Here is an 18,902-nt window from a genome sequence, read left to right on the forward strand (position 1 = left end):
AAATTGGGTCTTTTGTTGTTTGGGGCCCTCTCGGGGATTGACGAATAGTCCTTCCCGGTCCATATTAACCAAAGTAGTGGTAATTTCAGACCATTGCATGGTTTGCCAATTTAGGTTTTGCATTTTGAAAGTCTGGGCATGTTGGGGCAGCATGCAGTTCAGCAGCGTCTGTATGGCTAAGGGCCCGATGCCTTCCAGGGGAACACCCGCGTGCTCCTTCCAAGCGTTACAGAATCAGGCGATAAAATCAGGGGCGCTTTCCTCTTTCTTTATTGAGCAACGAGTTACTTCCCCCAATTCCCCGTGCCTTTGCGCTGCTCCCATGTTGGCAGTTCGGCCCCTTTCTCGCAGCCAATGTCCCAAACTTTCATTCCCAGCTTCCGCTTGTTCGTCATCTTTTCCCCAAGCGGCACCTGAATGGTATCCTTCAGCGTGGCCCAGGAGCTACCATAAGCAAATTTTAACAAGTCGCCTGGAAGGGGCTGATAAGTTGCACACATCTGATCGAGCCAACTTAGAAAGGCAGCTGGGCGCTTTATGGGGTTGGCCGCTTCGGCTACCATCGCTCGAGCTTCCGCCGGAGTCCACGGTTTGAGTATCGCCGTGTTGCTGATCATTATTTTCGGGTTCTGAAGTACATGAGAGGTAGTGTCAGCCACTACCTTCCTGGAACTGCTTCGTGTGGTCATCGGTTGCGGTTCTGCATTGCTTGGACTATCGGCTCCCGATTCCCTTGCCTGGGGGTCGGGATCAGGTTGGGCACTAGCTGGGCCATGATTTGATGGTCCCGCTCCCGCCTCTGCACCTTAACCGGCCGCTCTATTGGACTGTCTCCAAGCCGTCGTTATTTCTATGAGTTTGTCCGTTAGGGGATCAGGAGGGGGAGGCCAGTGAGGATCGCCGGACGCCGGGAGTCTTGGGTACAGGGTATAAGGTCCCAATAAGCCAGGGCTAAGGGGATATGGTGGAGGGGCAGACGCTAAAGCGGAAGATGCATCTTTGCGAGCGGTTGCGGGGGTCCCCTCTTGGTCTGTCGGGATTTCATTATCTGCAGCCCGGCTTTCCTTTTTATTCTTTTACTTGGGGTGGTCGGGGGGGTGGGGTTTGGTGGCGTTTCACCACCTCCATCCATTTTTCAAAACAACCTATCATATAATCAAAATCCCAAGTAGGATCTCCGGCCCCATTAGCTACTCCATCCCACCAGGCCTGGATAAGGGGTATTTTAAAACTTCCCCCATACGGCCATTCTCCCTGCGTCCATCCGTACAGGCCACTGCTAAAAGGCACCACATACCGGTCATCGTCCGTTTCTCTTATAACAACGTCGGCTGGCGACCCCGGAGGGACCAGCGGATCTCCTACCTGTTGACGAGCTCTGGTTACCATTATACTTCGTTTTTCCGTTTTCTTACCCATCCTTAAGGTTCCTGTTTTAAGCTCCGGTTTCGGGGGAGTGGCAGAGCCCGCTCTGCTGTTGCAACCTCCCATTTTTCCTACCCTATGTGCTCACCGGTGTTTAAGAGTTCCTCAATAAGTCCACCAGTTCCTTGGGTCTTTCTTATGGTCGGTAGCTACCCTTTTATCTGCTGTCCCCCTTTCAGCTGGGACGCTAATTCACTGCACTCCCCCTTTCAGCTAGGATGCAGTTCGTACTCTCCCAACTTAGGAGAGTTATTCCTCCCTGTCTCCGCGAGGGTTCTTTTTTAGAGATCCGACGGCCCAGGATTTCAATCACCTCTCCAACTTAAGAGGTTACTGGACTTCAGTCAGATCCCATCCTCGTCGCCAATTTGTCACGTAAAACGGAGTGAACACTCGGACCCAGGAGGTTTGTCTCGGAAGCCTTTATTAAATCGTGATATCACGGAGAGCCCAGCAGCATACAATGTAGCTAGCTGACACTCTGAGGAAGCATCAGAGTACACACATAGTTATAGCAAAAGCATACGTGACAGAGGTCATGCAATTCACAAAGTTGCTTGACCCTTTGTAATTAATAACATTGAAATTTTATCTTTGGCATGCATACAATTGTTCTATCTTAGTTTATAATTACACAAAAACCTTGAGTAGCCCATCTGGCGATTAGTCATCTGGACAGACAACAGATAGCGTGACTAGGCCCTATCTCATGTGCTGATAACAGACATACTAGCTTGGTTTCAAGGACACTTGATAGTTTGTTCATCATACTTGTTTTCATTCCTCCACAATAACTGACAGCACAGGTTTGTTTACTACTTGATGTACTGGTGCAAGGACACTTCGTTGTAGTATTCCACTATGGTTTAACCACTTAACCCTTTGTTATCCTGTATATGTATTTTATTCTCCCACAGGGATGGAGTCGGTGTGTAGGGAGTTGAGGTTGTAGCAGAGGCTGAAGACAATGGCTTCAATCTTCCCAATATTTAAATGGAGGAAATTTCTGTTCACCCAGTAATGGTTGTCAGACAAGTCAGGACGGTGTGTGACTTGGAGATGAACTTGGAGATGATGGTGTTCTCATACACCTGCTACCCTGGTCCTTCTGGGTAGTGGAGGTTGAGGGTTTGGGAGATTCTGTCAATGCTCTGGTTGCGTTGTAGATATATGAAATCATGCTCCTTCACCCCTGCTCTCTCTTTCTCTCCCTCACTCGCTTTTTCTCTCTCTCTTTCCTGCCATGGAACCCAGAATCTTGTGTAGGCGCAGACCGAGTGGCAGGGTCCCTTGTGATGTTTTATAATCCTTGCTCCTTATTCTTGGGGATAACAGAGTCGGTTGTATCTCTCAATAAATTTTCTTCAACTTCGGCAAGAGGGAGCTTGACTCAAGGACACATCATTGGGTCCAATGAATCCAACTTGCCATCAGCCAAAGGAAGAAAACCAGTCAAGACTATCCTCCTGATAGTCTAAGTTTCAATAACATATTAACTCAGTTGTAATCTTCCTGAATATTATAAGGGTCTGGGTTCAACTCCTCAGTAAATATTCCCCGACCTTCAGGAGAATAGGAGTTGGGTTCACTGAGTGGTGCAGAAGACGAGGTGAGGCAGGTTAAGTTTTAAGAATATTTTTTAAGAATCTGTCACAGTAAGAAAGCATGTGACCTGGTGATTATGCAAAATAGTATAATTTGCAAGGCTAAGTAAATCTCGAAAAGAAAAGCTAACTAGTTCTGATCTCTATAAGAGAGTCCAAAATGTAATCTTTACTTGTTGCAGATATAAGAATTCTTAGAGTAAATAAGGATATCCATCAAATATGAAAGTAATATTTCCGTCATCCCCAGTATGTGAGATCCGCTATGTTCAGAACAATTCTAAAGTCAATCTCAGAGAATCTGATGAATCCCCCGAACAAATCTGAAGATTCAAGTTTGAGTTGAGATGTTTATAATGAATCTTGGGGTTGGATAGTTAATGTTAGCGTGGAAGATGTCCATTTGATCACTAACAGACCATCCCTAATTAGTATCCTATATTTAGATGAAAATTAGGTGAAAGGACCACCTATTATCATGAGGGTGCTCATTCAATTTCTAGGAAATGTTATCTTGAATTTATTCCCGAGGACTGAACTTCCCGTGACAGTCTTGTTGGTCAGTGTTGCTGAGTCAAGATATTGTGTCCAGTGGGATAATAAAACTTGGGGCCGAGTATTTCATTTATCTGTTTTGGGGTTTTAATTATCAGAGCCAGTATTGTAGCTTGTGTGTTAGTGTCATAGCAAGAACCATGGAATCCCATTTTTTAGGTGTGTGAATTTCTTATCAGTAAACTCACCTTTGTTGTGAGGGGAGTTAACCTCGCTGCTTTTGTGAGCTTGTTTTGACCTCTGTTAAAATATGTTTTACTGTGAATTTACCCAGAGTAGCTTTTAATCAAATGTTCCTGTATTAATCCCATGTTATTTGACCATTATTCCCTCACATCTCTCCCTGGTGGGCATTCGTAAACTAGTTGGGTTTTTACATCAGTCCAGCAGCTTTCATGGTCACTTTTTCAAATTCACAGGGGATTCGAAGAGGAGGATTTGCAGTTGGGAAACTGAAACTAAACATCACACCAGGATCTGACAGAGTCACACAATGTATATCGGAGCCCGAATGTCATCGGATTTTGAACATGGAAGTACAAAGTACCGTTCACAGTGGGGAGAAACCGTTCATGTGTTCTGTGTGTGGACGAGGCTTCAGCCGATCTTCTGACCTGTCAAAACACAAGCACAGTCACACTGGGGAGAAACCATGGAAATGTGGAGACTGTGGGAAGGGATTTCGTTACCCGTGTGAGCGGGAAGCTCATCAGCACAGTCACACCGGGGAGAGGCCGTTCACCTGCTCCGAGTGTGGGAAGGGATTCACTGACTCAACCCACCTGCAGACACACCAGCGAGTTCACACTGAGGAGAGACCTTTTCAATGCCCAGACTGCGGGAAGTGCTTTAAAAGTTCCTGGAACCTGGTGTCCCATCAACATGTTCACACTGACGAGAGACCATTCAGGTGCTCTCACTGTGGGACTGGGTTCAGGTGGTCATCTCAACTCACTGAGCACTAGCGCAGTCACAGTGGAAAGAGACTGTTCACTTGTACGGAGTGTGGGAAGGGATTCACTCAGTCATCACACCTGTTGACACACCAGCGAGTTCACACTGACAAGAGACCTTATAAATGCCCAGACTGTGGGAAGTGCTTTAAAAGTTCCGGGAACCTGCTGCGCCATCAACGTGTTCACACTGACGGGAGACTGTTCAGGTGCGCTCAGTGTGGAACTGGGTTCAAGACATCATCTGAACTCTCTGTACACCAGCGAATTCTCTCTGGGGAGAGGCCATTCACCTGCTCCAAATGTGGACAGGGATTCAGTCAGTCATCGACCCTGATGACACACCAGCGAGTTCACACTGGGGAGAGGCCATTCACTTGCTCTGAGTGTGGGAAGCGATTCACTCAGTTATCCAATCTGCTGAGACACCAGCAAGTTCACAAGTAACTACAGTGATTGGATTTTGCTGTTCATTAGGGTCTGTTTCTGCTGAAGTTAATAAACTCCAGCCCAGTTATAGGGGTAAATTTTCTGGATTAAGTCAGATAAATCTGCCTTCTATTCAACACACAGTCTGTCGAGTCTTTTTAATTTCTCAAAGACAAGTTAGTTCCTTTTGAAGGTCTCTCCCTCTCCACTGACTCCACCATCCCTACCTCCAAGTGTGAGGAGCTCATGGAGCTTCTTTGTTGCTAAGATCAGCTGCCTCTGCTGCTTTCCTCCCTTCCATTAGCCTCCTGTGACAAACTGTCTCAAAAGCTCCCCCTTGTCTGAGCCCTGAACTCACATCTTTCTTCAGTTTCTCTCCCATCTTCCCTCATGCCTTCTCAGTGCTCATCTTGTCCATGAGACCCACCCCCTGCTCCATTGACCCTATTCCCACTAAACTGCTGATCACCCAACTTCCCCATGTTCACTGATATTGTTAATAGTTCTCTCTCTCCAGGTAGTGTCCCTCTCTCCTTCTAATCTGCCAAAAACAAGTCTTTGATTCCACCGTCCTTGCAATTACTGCCCCATCTGCAACTTCCCGCTCCTCTCCACATTGAATATGCTGTTACATCCCAAATACTGGGATTCTCAGTGTGAACAGGAAGGGATGTGTTTGGAGACAGGATGTCCCAGTTCTCCACCCTGGGATTCTCAGTGTGAACAGGGTGGGATGTGTTTGGAGACAGGATGTCCCAGTTCTCCACCCTGGGATTCTCAGTGTGAACAGGGTGGGATGTGTTTGGAGACAGGATGTCCCAGTTCTCCACCCTGGGATTGTCAGTGTGAACAGGGTGGGATGTATTTGGAGACAGGATGTCCCAGTTTTCCACCTTTAAAGGGACAGGGAGAGGACCAGCTGGGCTGAATGATGCTGCTTTATGACATCACTGCAGTGCCTAGTAACCATTCTCCCTGAGCCCTGCTCATTATGGGCTGGCTTTAGCTCAGTGCTGTTACAGGGAGGGAAACAGGAGGAGGATTCGAGCCGTGTGGAGCTCAGGATTAATGGGGAGAGATATAGGATCAATTTCTACCTTACTGAGTTTGAAATGTCATTGTCCTGGACACTCCCTGTCCCTCAGTATCTGTATCAGGGGGACAGCCTGATGGGTTTACTCTGTATCTAATCCATGCTGTATTTGACTGGAGAGTGTTTGGTTCTGACAGAAGATGTTCACCTCAATGATGATGAGATAAACCCATCAGCTTCTCCCCCAGACACAGATCCTGAAAGACAAGGAGTATCTGTAATATTTTGGACCATGTCCTTGATCCAGTTTTGAACTTGTTTCTCACATCTCCTCTCATCCTGCTTTATTCTAATGAAAAGACCCCCAGTTTCTCCAGTCTCTCCTCATGGGAAAGAAAAGTCGGAACTAAGTTAGAAACTCAAACAGGAGATTCACTGCAGACAGGTCACCATTAGAAAACATATCATTTCATAATCAGTTGTTATTAACCGGAATTCACTGTCTGAAAGTTTGGTGGGAGCAGGTTCAACAGTAACTTTCAAAACAGAATTGGAGAAATGCTTGAAGGAAAACATTGACAGGGCCATTGGGAAACAGCAGGGGAGTGGACTATTCAGGTAGCTCATCCAAAGAGCTGGCAAAGGCACGATGAGCCGAATGGCCTCATTTTGCGCTGTAGCCTCTCATCTGTGGTATCACCTCTGAATTTCTCCTGCACCATCCCCATGGCCTTGACATCGTTCCTGTTATAAGATGCCCAGGATTTGATTCAATATTCTAAATACAGCTTAACCAATGATTTACAAATTAATTTTTTAAGAAAAGTGGGGTAACAGGTTCAAACAGCATTTTAAACCTGTCCTTCAAATTTAAAGATTTGTGTATCTGAACCCCTTGCAACATGGCTAAAAGGCATTGAGGTAAGTTGCCTTGTTAGGGGAATACAGTAAGAATTTATTGAAAAGGAATTACTTAGATGGCAGACAGTGCCATCGAGTGCACTAATAGTTAAGGGTTACCAGATGAACTTTGCACACCCTTAGGGCCTGCAATCACCAGAAAGACCCTAGGAACTGGACTGGAGACAGAGGATGAAAAAAAGATGGATTAAGTGTGCTCATCAACAGATTAGGAAAGGACAGATGGTGCCAGTTTAGATAGGGGGAGAAGGCTCTGCCTGGGTGAAGGCTGAACAATGTTCTTGTCAGTGATGTATAAATAAGCTGTATGCTTGTAATTTGGTAGAGTGCTACCTCAAGCTGCTTTGAGCTGACCCTCTTTTTGCAATTGCTGGAAAAAGTGATCGTAACCTGTATCTGAGCCTCCTGTGGTTCGTTTGTCAAAGATACCGCAACAGTCTGATATCATGTGTATTATGGGATAGAGAAGTTTAGTCTGAGTTAGAAGCTCAAACAGGCTCTTCACTGCAGACAGGTCACCATGGCAACACTGATAAGACATTCCATTGTACAGAATCACCTCATTGTAAACTCGAATCAGATCAGGGAAAAGGGCAGAGTTTGTCTGTTATTAACCACAATATAAACTGAAACCAGAGTGAGGAATAGAATAGATCAGGTTATAATTGCAATGTTAAATACTTATAATAATGAAACTATCAGAAATAACAGAATTAACAGTGAGCAGGGGAGTTTAGGGAGAATGAGAAAATTCCTGAAGAAAAGTAACTGCTGGGAACCAGGGAATGTGTCCTTGTTAATCACAGATTAGAGAAATTCCAGCTATCTTATCCTCACTTCCTGCCAAAACCCAGCAGAGAAGACAAAGAAGAGTCAGGGGTCAGAGCTGGATCACTACAGGGTATAAAAGTGAGGGGATACTGATGTAAGGGGGCAGTCGGGACTGGAGACACCAGAGATCAAGCTCGGGGTGACCAAGGTTCCATCCAGCGGGCTGACCTCGTGTAAGTGACTATGGACACACGGGACTTGCATGTTTACTCTGCTTGATGGACTAGTATAAGATACGGTAGAGGGCAGAGAATCTGATTAGCTTGTATTTCTTAAAAAATATTTAAATTGTTGACACCGGACTGTCAAGCCTACTGATTTACTAAGACAAATTGTTAGCTGGAATCACCCATCTCTTTACTGTTCTGACCCTCTAATCCCTTCAAACTGTTCCCGTTCACAAATATCAAGGGGAATTGTTGATTTGATTATGGAGTGCCTGTAAATTGAGAAGAAATTGGAACTGGTCAGGGAGCATCTGTAAATTGCGAGGAAATGTGGACTGGTCAGGGAGCATCTGTAAATGGAGGAGAAATTGTGACGGTTCAAGGAGGGTCTGTAAATGAATAGCAATGTGACTTGTCAGGGAGGGTCTGTAAATGAGCAGCAATGTGACTTGTCAGGGAGGGTCTGTAAATGAACAGCAATGTGACTTGTCAGGGAGGGTCTGTAAATGAACAGCAATGTGACTTGTCAGGGAGGGTCTGTAAATGAACAGCAATGTGACTTGTCAGGGAGGGTCTGTAACTGAACAGCAATGTGACTTGTCAGGGAGGGTCTGTAACTGAACAGCAATGTGACTTGTCAGGGAGAGTCTGTAAATGAGCAGCAATGTGACTTGTCAGGGAGGATCTGTAAATGAACAGCAATGTGACTTGTCAGGGAGAGTCTGTAAATGAGCAGCAATGTGACTTGTCAGGGAGGATCTGTAAATGAACAGCAATGTGACTTGTCAGGGAGGATCTGTAAATGAACAGCAATGTGACTTGTCAGGGAGAGTCTGTAAATGAGCAGCAATGTGACTTGTCAGGGAGGGTCTGTAAATGAACAGCAATGTGACTTGTCAGGGAGGGTCTGTAAATGAGCAGCAATGTGACTTGTCAGGGAGGGTCTGTAAATGAGCAGCAATGTGACTTGTCAGGGAGAGTCTGTAAATGAACAGCAATGTGACTTGTCAGGGAGGGTCTGTAAATGAACAGCATTGTGACTTGTCAGGGAGGGTCTGTAAATGAACAGCAATGTGACTTGTCAGGGAGAGTCTGTAAATGAACAGCAATGTGACTTGTCAGGGAGGGTGTGTAAATGAACAGCAATGTGACTTTTCAGGGAGGGTGTGTAAATGAACAGCAATGTGACTTGTCAGGGAGGGTCTGTAAATGAACAGCAATGTGACTTGTCAGGGAGGGTCTGTAACTGAACAGCAATGTGACTTGTCAGGGAGAGTCTGTAAATGAGCAGCAATGTGACTTGTCAGGGAGGATCTGTAAATGAACAGCAATGTGACTTGTCAGGGAGGATCTGTAAATGAACAGCAATGTGACTTGTCAGGGAGAGTCTGTAAATGAGCAGCAATGTGACTTGTCAGGGAGGGTCTGTAAATGAACAGCAATGTGACTCGTCAGGGAGAGTCTGTAAATGAGCAGCAATGTGACTTGTCAGGGAGGGTCTGTAAATGAACAGCAATGTGAATTGTCAGGGAGAGTCTGTAAATGAACAGCAATGTGACTTGTCAGGGAGGGTCTGTAAATGAACAGCATTGTGACTTGTCAGGGAGGGTCTGTAAATGAACAGCAATGTGACTTGTCAGGGAGAGTCTGTAAATGAACAGCAATGTGACTTGTCAGGGAGGGTGTGTAAATGAACAGCAAAGTGACTTGTCAGGGAGGGTCTGTAAATGAACAGCAATGTGACTTGGGGAGAGTCTGTAAATGAACAGCAATGTGACTTTTCAGGGAGGGTCTGTAAATGAACAGCAATGTGACTTGTTAGGGAGGGTCTGTAAATTAACAGCAATGTGACTTGTCAGGGAGAGTCTGTAAATGAACAGCAATGTGACTTTTCAGGGAGGGTCTGTAAATGAACAGCAATGTGACTTGTCAGGGAGGGTCTGTAAATTAACAGCAATGTGACTTGTCAGGGAGGGTGTGTAAATGAACAGCAATGTGACTTTTCAGGGAGGGTCTGTAAATGAACAGCAATGTGACTTGTCAGGTAGGGTCTGTAAATGAGCACAAAATGGTGGTTGGTCAGAGTGTATACAGTGTACAGAAGTAGAATTAGTCACAGAGAGCCCTTTGTTAGATGTGGGAGATATTGCAATACTGGACGTCAATAAGGAACAGAATGAAATGACGCAGAGAGAGAGAGAGACCGAGCTTACTGAAAGAAAGGAAATTAATGATTTGTTTAGTTGAGTGGGAAACAGCAGGAAACAGGTCACTAAGAAATGTGATAGTGACAAAAGAGTGACATTGAGAGAAAGTAGAGAAATGAAAGATATCTACAAATCTCAAAAGATGTGAGAATATTATCGAGGGTTAACTAAATTGGGGATAGTGCTGGGAAATATTGCTGAAGTAGAAGATCTGCTATGATCTCACGAAATGGGAGACTGGGCTCAAAGGGCTGAATGGGCTACTCCTGCTCCTATTTCATCTGTTCAATGATACATTGATTTGTTGATGATTCGATGGACTCCTCATTAAGGAAGGTTCTTGAAATGTTAAGGTCAGTGGTTCACAGATTTACTCAGTGTGTATATTGTTTAAAAAGCACACACTGGGCGATGGTGGCTGCGGACTCTAATGTGATCTAGTCCCCAGCTCAGTGTTCAGGTTGATCAGACCCTTCAAATCCAAACTCTCAGCGCAGTTCATATACCTCCCTCCTACCTCAATATGTGATCAACAACTAATGTGGTCTTCAAGTTGTTCTCACACTACATCGTGATACCAAAAGTTAACAACTCGTCCAGATAGGCAAAACTACATAGATTCTCTAACTTTAGAATAACTCAATGAATTAAACTGAATTCTTCACAAATACAATGTTTCATCGTTGGCTTAATGGATTCAGTCGAACTTCCTATTTCATTTTCTTATTGCACGTTCCTCTCTTGTCATTTAATCATTATTCTACAAGCAAAACATTTAATGCTGAGTCTTTTACAGAATCAAATACATTCAGGCCCCACTCTCCTTGTTCTAAACTCTTAACTAGAAAGATAATGTTTGTCGTGGAAAACGGAGTGAACACTCAGACCCAGGAGGTTTGTCTTGGAAGTCTTTATTGAATCATGGTATCACGGAGAGCCCAGCAGCATACAATGGAGCTAGCCGGCACTCTGAGGAAGCATCAGAGTACACACATAGTTATAGCAAAAGCATATGTGACAGAGGTCATGCAATTTACAAAGCTGCTTGACCTTTAGTAATTAATAACATTGAAATTTTATCTTTGGGATGCATACAATTGTTCTGTCTTAGTTTATAATTACGCAAATACCTTGAGTAGTTACACAAAAACCTTGAGTAGCCCATCTGGCGATTAGTCATCTGGACAGACAACAGATAGCCCTGTCTCATGTGCTGACAACAGACATACTAGCTTGGTTTCAAGGGCGCTTGGTAGTTTGTTCAGTATACTTGTTTTCCTTCCTCCACAATAGCTGACAGCGCAGGTTTGTCTATTACTTGACATACTGGTGCAAAGACACTTCGTTGTAGTATTCCACTATGGTTTAACCACTTTGTTATCCTGTAGATGTATTTTATTCTCCCACAATCCCTCCTTGTTGATCTTCTAGATTAACACCAATGAGGAATAGTATCTTCATTCTCATAAGGGGGTTCATAACCGTAAGGAAAAGGCCGATCTCTGGCAGAGTAAACCTTTTCTCCCCACGAGTGGGCTTCACTGGGGCCAGTGCGCATCATTTGGGGGACAATTGGGGCACCTCCTAATCCAGTAGAGACACTGTTAATAACCTGGGAACAGCACATTCACAGAGAAACACATGCACAGCACCCTATAACACATGCTATGACCAACCCAATTAAAACATTCAGCAGCCCACTTCCCCAACCGGAGAACCACCCCATTATTGTAGCCCACCAGGAATACTTGTTATAAAAATTACTCAGTCTTTCCCTAACTTTCTTTATTTCTTACACTTTATCCATAACATGCTGTCCCAGGTTAATAATGTTCTCAGAAACATCAGGCACATAAGTGCAGCACTCTGAACCTATCATGGCACAAGTGCCACCTTTTTCAGCTAGGAGGAAATCAAGGGCCATTCTATTTTGTAAGGCGGTCAGGCGTAGGGCTATCATTTCAGTAGTGGTAGCTGAAATCTGTTTCTGTGTCTCAATCAAAGCATTAGCCGTTGAATTAGCAAATTTTTCAAGTGCAGCTGCCAGGTTGATAATCTCTCGGGAATTACGAGCAGCTCCATAAGAGGGGATAGCAATCATCCAGAATCGTTCAGATTCCGAGATGTCACGGCGATGTAGATGCCAATGTGGGTGAATATCTAATTTACTTATATAGCGAAGATAGGGATTCAAATCTGCTAGGTAGCAGCAACCACTCCAGGTGAGAGCAGTAGCGCCCTTGCCCAAACGTCCGTTATCTTGATTAAAGAAGGAAGATAACTGCGGCATCCCAGCCAGCCAGGGGTATGCTTTTCCCCCACAAACCCAGAACGTACCATTTAGAGGATTTTGAGGGTCATAACTGCCAGGGCTAGTAGATATGGTGTTTTTGTAACTACTGTTTCCGGGTGAAAGGTACTGGTTGCAAGGTTCGAACACCAACAGGTGGCGTTTATCGGCTCCTGAGGAGGCTTGATTTTTATCCCATGATCTGTATAGTTCCACCCATTAGCAGGTGGAGAGCGACAGAACCATCCCCTAAACACATTGGGTTCTGCATCATCTGACTGGGTGTGGAAATTCATGAGATCCTTCACTTCTTCCTCAGTCATTGGTTTTGCTTGACTCACCTCCATGTTGGGGAGTCTGGGCACATATCCAACAGGCACCCTGTCCTACTTGTCTAGCATAAGCGCGGCATAAAGACAAAAAGGTGTTGGGGTGAGATAAAACACTTAGATAATTTTTTATCCATACTACTGCTGATGTTTTGATCCCATAGGCTTCAAGTTTGCTAACAAGCTTAATAAGTGGTACTTGATCCATTGTCCATATACACAACATAAACTGCAATGTCCTCAACCACCCTCTCTGTTAAACTTGCCAAAAAACTCATTAAAATTATTTAATAAGTAGTGAGACTTAATTCCCTCAGCATTTTATCAGAAGTTTACAAAGCAAAAGTAAGGATTGTATGAACTATCGTTGTCCTTTGGGTAGCAGGAGTGGCCCATTCCTCATTCCTTCTACTCACATTCTGATCTTCACCTGTTTGGATCAGGGTCACACTGAGAGGGACCAACAGAACTTTGGTCATTCCTGTCTCTCTCTTTGCTGACAGCAAAGTCCCCATGTGGGGTAACCCAGAGGCGTATATGAAATGTATCCTAGCCACTCTCTTCCACGCTTCAGAGTTCTGAGACACAGAACAGAAGGCTTCTTTACAACTGCGTTTAAAATCAGGAAGAACAATGGTGAATGCTGGAAACGTGCTGTCAAATCAGAGATTGGTGTAAAACTGTGATCTGTTCCTGACTGAAAGTGAAACGGCAGATTTAAGTTTCCAGGCTGAAAATGACTGTGTTAAGTATTCTGCGAATGAATATTCATAAATGAAAAAAGATTTAATGTATGTGTGATAGTCCTCTGTCTATCATTTTAAGGCAGTTGTTAACCCTGCCAAAGGCAAAAGGCCTGAAACATTACCTCAATCTCTCTCCACAGATGCTGCCTGACCAGCTGAGTATTTCCAACATGTTCTGTTAGATTCTTGGGAAATTAGATTGCTAAAGAAACAACTATATCCATCCGAAATAAAAGGAATATTGCTTTAGAAACAGATATTTCTGTACAGGCTTTTAATCCTTGGTGTGTGAGTGTTGGTAACAAGTCTATTATATCAATTTCCCATTCCCAGTTACCCTTTGCGGAGGTAATGGTGGGTCACCTTTTTCTTGAACAACTGTCCATTGAAGATGCTCCCACAAGGCCATGAGGTAAAATCTGAGTTCCACCATTTTCACTCAACGATGAAGGAGCAGTGAGAATGTGCCCAAGGCAGGATGCTGTGTTACTGAGATGGGAAGCTTGAGGATGAGTGCGTTCCTATGCATCTGCTACCTTTCTCCTTCAATGTGATGAAAACCTTAGAGTTGAGAGGTTCTGTCAGAATTCTGGTTGTTTTGCTGATGTGTGAAATCCTTCGTCTTCACCTTGTCCCGTCTCCCTCTCTCTCTCCTCACATAAGGACACAGACCAGGTAACAGGTTTGCCTCCAGTGCACTTTCTGGCTGTATCAATTGAATTAATAATATTATATGATTGGCGCCAATCATAATCGGAGCACAGAAAATGTCTTTGTATTCTACAACATCATGACTCAATGGCGCTGCGATTACCCAGCATACACTGAGAGGCAGAATAGGCTCTATCCTCACTACGGGAGACCATCGCGCATGCGCAGTGTCAGGCAGTAACCGGAGCATGCGCATTCGGGACTCTGATTGGAGCATGCGCGGTTCCATCACTGGGAAGAGAGGCGTGTTCGCGTTGGATCAGGGAGGAGAGCAGAAGAGTCGAGTGGGCAGGGAAGCTTCATAAACATTCACCGCAGGCCTCAAACCGCAAATAAAAAGTTTCCGGTCCCGCGTTGGTACCGATCTGCCGACTGTGGCGTTTTTCCCGATATAATGCCCGGTTTGACGGTCACCATGTTGAGGACGAAATGCGCATGTGCCGACGCCATCTTTATAGAGGGCAATGTGCAGCAGTGCTCATGTGCGGACGCCATCTTTATAGGGGGCAATAGGCAACAATTGTGACCAAAGGTGGTGCAATTAAAATTGGGAATTGTCAGGAATCTGGAATTAGACGAAGTGAAGATATCTCGGAGGGTTGTGAGGCTGGAAGAGATTACAGAGATAAGGAGGGACGAGACCATGGAGAGATTTGAAAGGATCAGAAAATCAAAATTTTGGTGCTCCTTGACCCAGAGCCTTTGTAGGTCAGTGAGCACAGGAGTGATGGGTGAACAAGACTTGGTGCGAGTAAGCACACGGGCAGCAGAGTTTTGGATGACCTCAAGATTACAGGAAGGTTGAATGTAGGAGGCTGGCTGGGGGTGCGTTAGGATAGTTAAGTCTAGAGGTAACAAAGGAATGGATGAGAGTTTCAGCAGCAGATGAGCTGAGACTGGGGTGGAAATTGGCGGTCATGGTGGTGATGTGGATATGTGGTTGGAAGCTCATCTTGTGGTGAAATATTTCAACATGTCTGGTACAGTCTCAGACAGTTGTCAGGGAGAGGAATGGAGTCGGTGACTAGGGAGTGAAGTTTGTAGCGGGGACTGAAGACAATGACTTCAATCTTCCCAATATTTAAATGGAGGAAATTTCTGTTCATCCAGTACTGGATGTCAGACAAGTCCGGATGGTGTGTGACTTGCAGGGGAACTTGGAGGTGATGGTGTTCACAAACACATGTTACCATAGTCCTTCTGGGTGCTGGAGGATGAGGGTTTAGGAGAATCTGTCAAATTTCTTGTTGAGCTGTCGATATATAAAATGCTTCTCCTTTGCCCCTGACTCTCTCATATATCTCTCTATCTCTCTCTGCCTCTTTCTTTCTCTCCCTCTTGTAGATGCCAGAGTCTCATAAGGTCCGGACTGTGTCGCAGGTTCCATTCCCTGAAGGACATTAATCAATCATTTGGGATTTTAGGATAACTTGGAACCTTTCATGATCACTTTTTCCTGATGCCAGCCCTACATATTACAAGATTCATTCAGCTCAATTTTACATCCTGCCTTTGTGTTTTTGTGGGTTCCCTCTTGTTCCCTTTTTCCTGTTTAAATCAATTTCACAGGGTACTAAAAGGGAAGGATTTCCAGTCGGGAAACTGAAACCAAATATCACGTGAGGGTGGTAGGGAGTCACCCAATCTATCACAACCTGAATATCATCAGATTTTGAACATGGAAGGAAAAAGCACCGTTCACAGTGGGGAGAAACCGTTCACGTGTTCTGTGTATGGACGAGGCTTCAGCCGATCATCTGGCCTGTCAGAACATAAATGCAGTCACAACGGGAAGAAACCTTGGAAATGTGGGGATTGTGGGAAGGGATTTAATTACCAAGTTCAGCTGGAAACTCATCGGTGCAGCCACACTGGGGAGAGGCCGTTCACCTGCTCCGAGTGTGGGAAGGGATCCAATTACCCATCTGAACTGCAAACTCATCGCCACAGTCACGCTGGGGAGAGACCGTTCACCTGCTCCACTTGTGGGAAAGGATTTACTGATTCATCGAACCTCCTGAAGCACTAGCCAGTTCACACTGGGGAGAGGCCATTCACCTGCTCTGAGTGTGGGAAGGGATTCGCTCAGTTATCCCACCTGCTGACACACCAGCGAGTTCACACTGGGGAGGGATCATTTACCTGCTCCAAATGTGGGTTGAGATTTACTGATTCATCCACCCTGCTGAAACACCAGCTAATTCACACTGCGAAGAGAGCATTTAAATGCCCAGATTGTGGGAAGTGCAATAAAAGCTCCTGGAAACTGATGCCCCATCACCATGTTCACATTGAGGAGAGACCATTCAGATATTCTCAATGCGGGAACGGCTTCAGGTGGTCATCACAACTCACTGCACACCAGTGAATTCACACTGGGGAGAAGCCGTTCACCTGCTCTGAGTGTGGGAAGGAATTGACTCAGTTATCCTACCTGCTGACACACCAGCGAGTTCACACTGGGGAGAGGCCATTCATCTGCTCTGAGTGTGGGAAGAGATTCACTCAGTCATCCCACCTGCTGACACACCAGCGAGTTCACAAGTAACTACAGTGATTGGATTTTGCTGTTCATCACATCCAGGACTGAACCATGTTCACTGGGGTCTGTTTCTGTTGATGTTAGTAAACTGCAGACCAGTTATGGAGGTTACTATTTTGGAGTATTGCTTGCAGTGTTGATCTCCCTACCTTAGAAGGGATATACTTGCCATAGGGGGAGTGCAGCAAAGGTTCACTAGGCTAATACCAGGAATGGCAAAACTGTGGAAGAGGAGAGATTGGTTCAACTGGACCTGTATTCACTAGAGTTTACAAGAATGAGAGGGGATCTGATTGAAACATATAAAATTCTAACGGGGCTAGACAGATTAGATAAAGGGAGTATGTTTCCCCTGCTGGGGAGTCTAGAACCAGGGGCCACAGTCTCAGGATATGGAGCAGACCATTTAGGACCGAGATGAGGAAAGATTTCTTCACTCAGAGGATGGTCAGCCTGTGGAATTCTCTACCACAGAAGGCTGTGGAGGCTGGGTCACTGAGTATATTCAAGAATGATTTTTTTTTGGATATTAGGGGCATCAAGGGGTATGGAAAGAAAGCAGGAATATGGCATTGAGATAGAGGATCAGCCAAGATCATATTGAATGGCACAGCAAGCTCAAAGGGCCGAATGGCCTACTCCTGCTTCTAGCTTCTATGAATAATGTCATTAATCACTTCTGTTAAAAACACTGTGTCAATTCTTTTTAATATCCCCAACATAAGTTAGTTCCCTTTGAAGTGCTGTCCCTCTCCCCTGTCTCCTCCATCTTCACCTCCAACCATAAATGTGAGGAACTCATGGAGCTTCTTTATCATTAAGACTGAGAGTCTGATCAGCAGCCTCTGCTGCTTCCCTCCCTTCCACTAGACCACCAGGACAACATTCTGGGGGTTACCGTTGACCAGAAACTGAACTGGATTAGCCATATAAATAGTGTGGCTACAAGAGAGTGTCAGAGGCTAGGAATCCTGCAATGAGTAACTCACCTCCTGACTCCCCAAAGCCTGCCCACCATCTACAAGGCACAAGTCAAAAGTGTGATGGAATACTTTCCACTTGCCTGGATGAGTGCAGCTCGCACAACACTCAAGAAGCTCGACACCATCCCGAACAAAGCAGTCTGCTTGATTGGCACCACATCCACAAGCATTCACTCCCTCCACCATAGACGCACAGTAGCAGCAGTGTGTACCATCTACAAGATGCACTGCAGGAATTCACCAAGGCTCCTTAGACAGCACCTTCCAAACCCACGATCACTACCATCTAGAAGGACAATGGTAACAGATAGATGGGAACACCACCAACTGAAAGTTCCCCTCCAAGTCACTCAGCATCCTGACTTGGAAATATATTGGTGTTCCTTCACTATCACTGGGTCAAAACCCTGGAAGTCCCTCCCTAACAGCATTATGGGTGTACTTACACCACACGGACTTCAGCAGCTCAAGAAGGCAGCTCACCATCACCTTTCCAAGGGCAACTAGGGATGGGCAATAAATACTGGCCCAAGCAGCAAAGCCCACATCCTATGAATTATTTAAAACAAAGTTCTGGGCCCCATACTTATGGATGTGGAGTCATTGGAGGCATACAGAGGAGATGGGGGCAGCGTGTCAGGAATTGTGGGCAGTGAGTCGGCAGATGGGGCAGAGTGTCGGGAGATGGGGGCAGCGTGTCGGGAGATGGGGCAGCGTGTCAGGAGATGGGGGAAGAGTGTCGGGAGATGGGGGCAGAGTGTCGGGAGATGGGGGCAGAGTTTCGGGAGATGGGGGCAGAGTGTCGGGAGATGGAGGCAGTGTGTCGGGAGATGGGGGCAGAGTGTCGGGAGATGGGGGCAGAGTGTCGGGAGATGGGGGCAGAGTGTCGGGAGATGGAGGCAGAGTGTCGGGAGATGGGGCAGAGTGTCGGGAGATGGGGGCAGAGTGTCGGGAGATGGGGGCAGAGTGTCGGGAGATGGGGGCAGAGTGTCGGGAGATGGGGGCAGAGTGTCGGGAGATGGGGGCAGAGTGTCGGGAGATGGGGGCAGAGTGTCGGGAGATGGGGCAGAGTGTCGGGAGATGGGGGCAGAGTGTCGGGAGATGGGGGCAGAGTGTCGGGAGATGGGGGCAGAGTGTCGGGAGATGGGGGCAGAGTGTCGGGAGATGGGGCAGAGT

General features: G+C 45.7%; 1 pseudogene; it reads left to right on the forward strand.

Annotated features, from left to right (window-relative positions):
- Window positions 1-16,780, forward strand: part of LOC144674298 (uncharacterized) — a 31,487-nt pseudogene extending 14,707 nt beyond the window's left edge.
- Window positions 16,781-18,902: the final 2,122 nt, after the last annotated feature.

The sequence above is a fragment of the Cetorhinus maximus genome, unplaced genomic scaffold (assembly GCF_964194155.1).
Source record: "Cetorhinus maximus unplaced genomic scaffold, sCetMax3.hap1.1 HAP1_SCAFFOLD_620, whole genome shotgun sequence".
NCBI classification, from domain to species: Eukaryota; Metazoa; Chordata; class Chondrichthyes; order Lamniformes; family Cetorhinidae; genus Cetorhinus; species Cetorhinus maximus.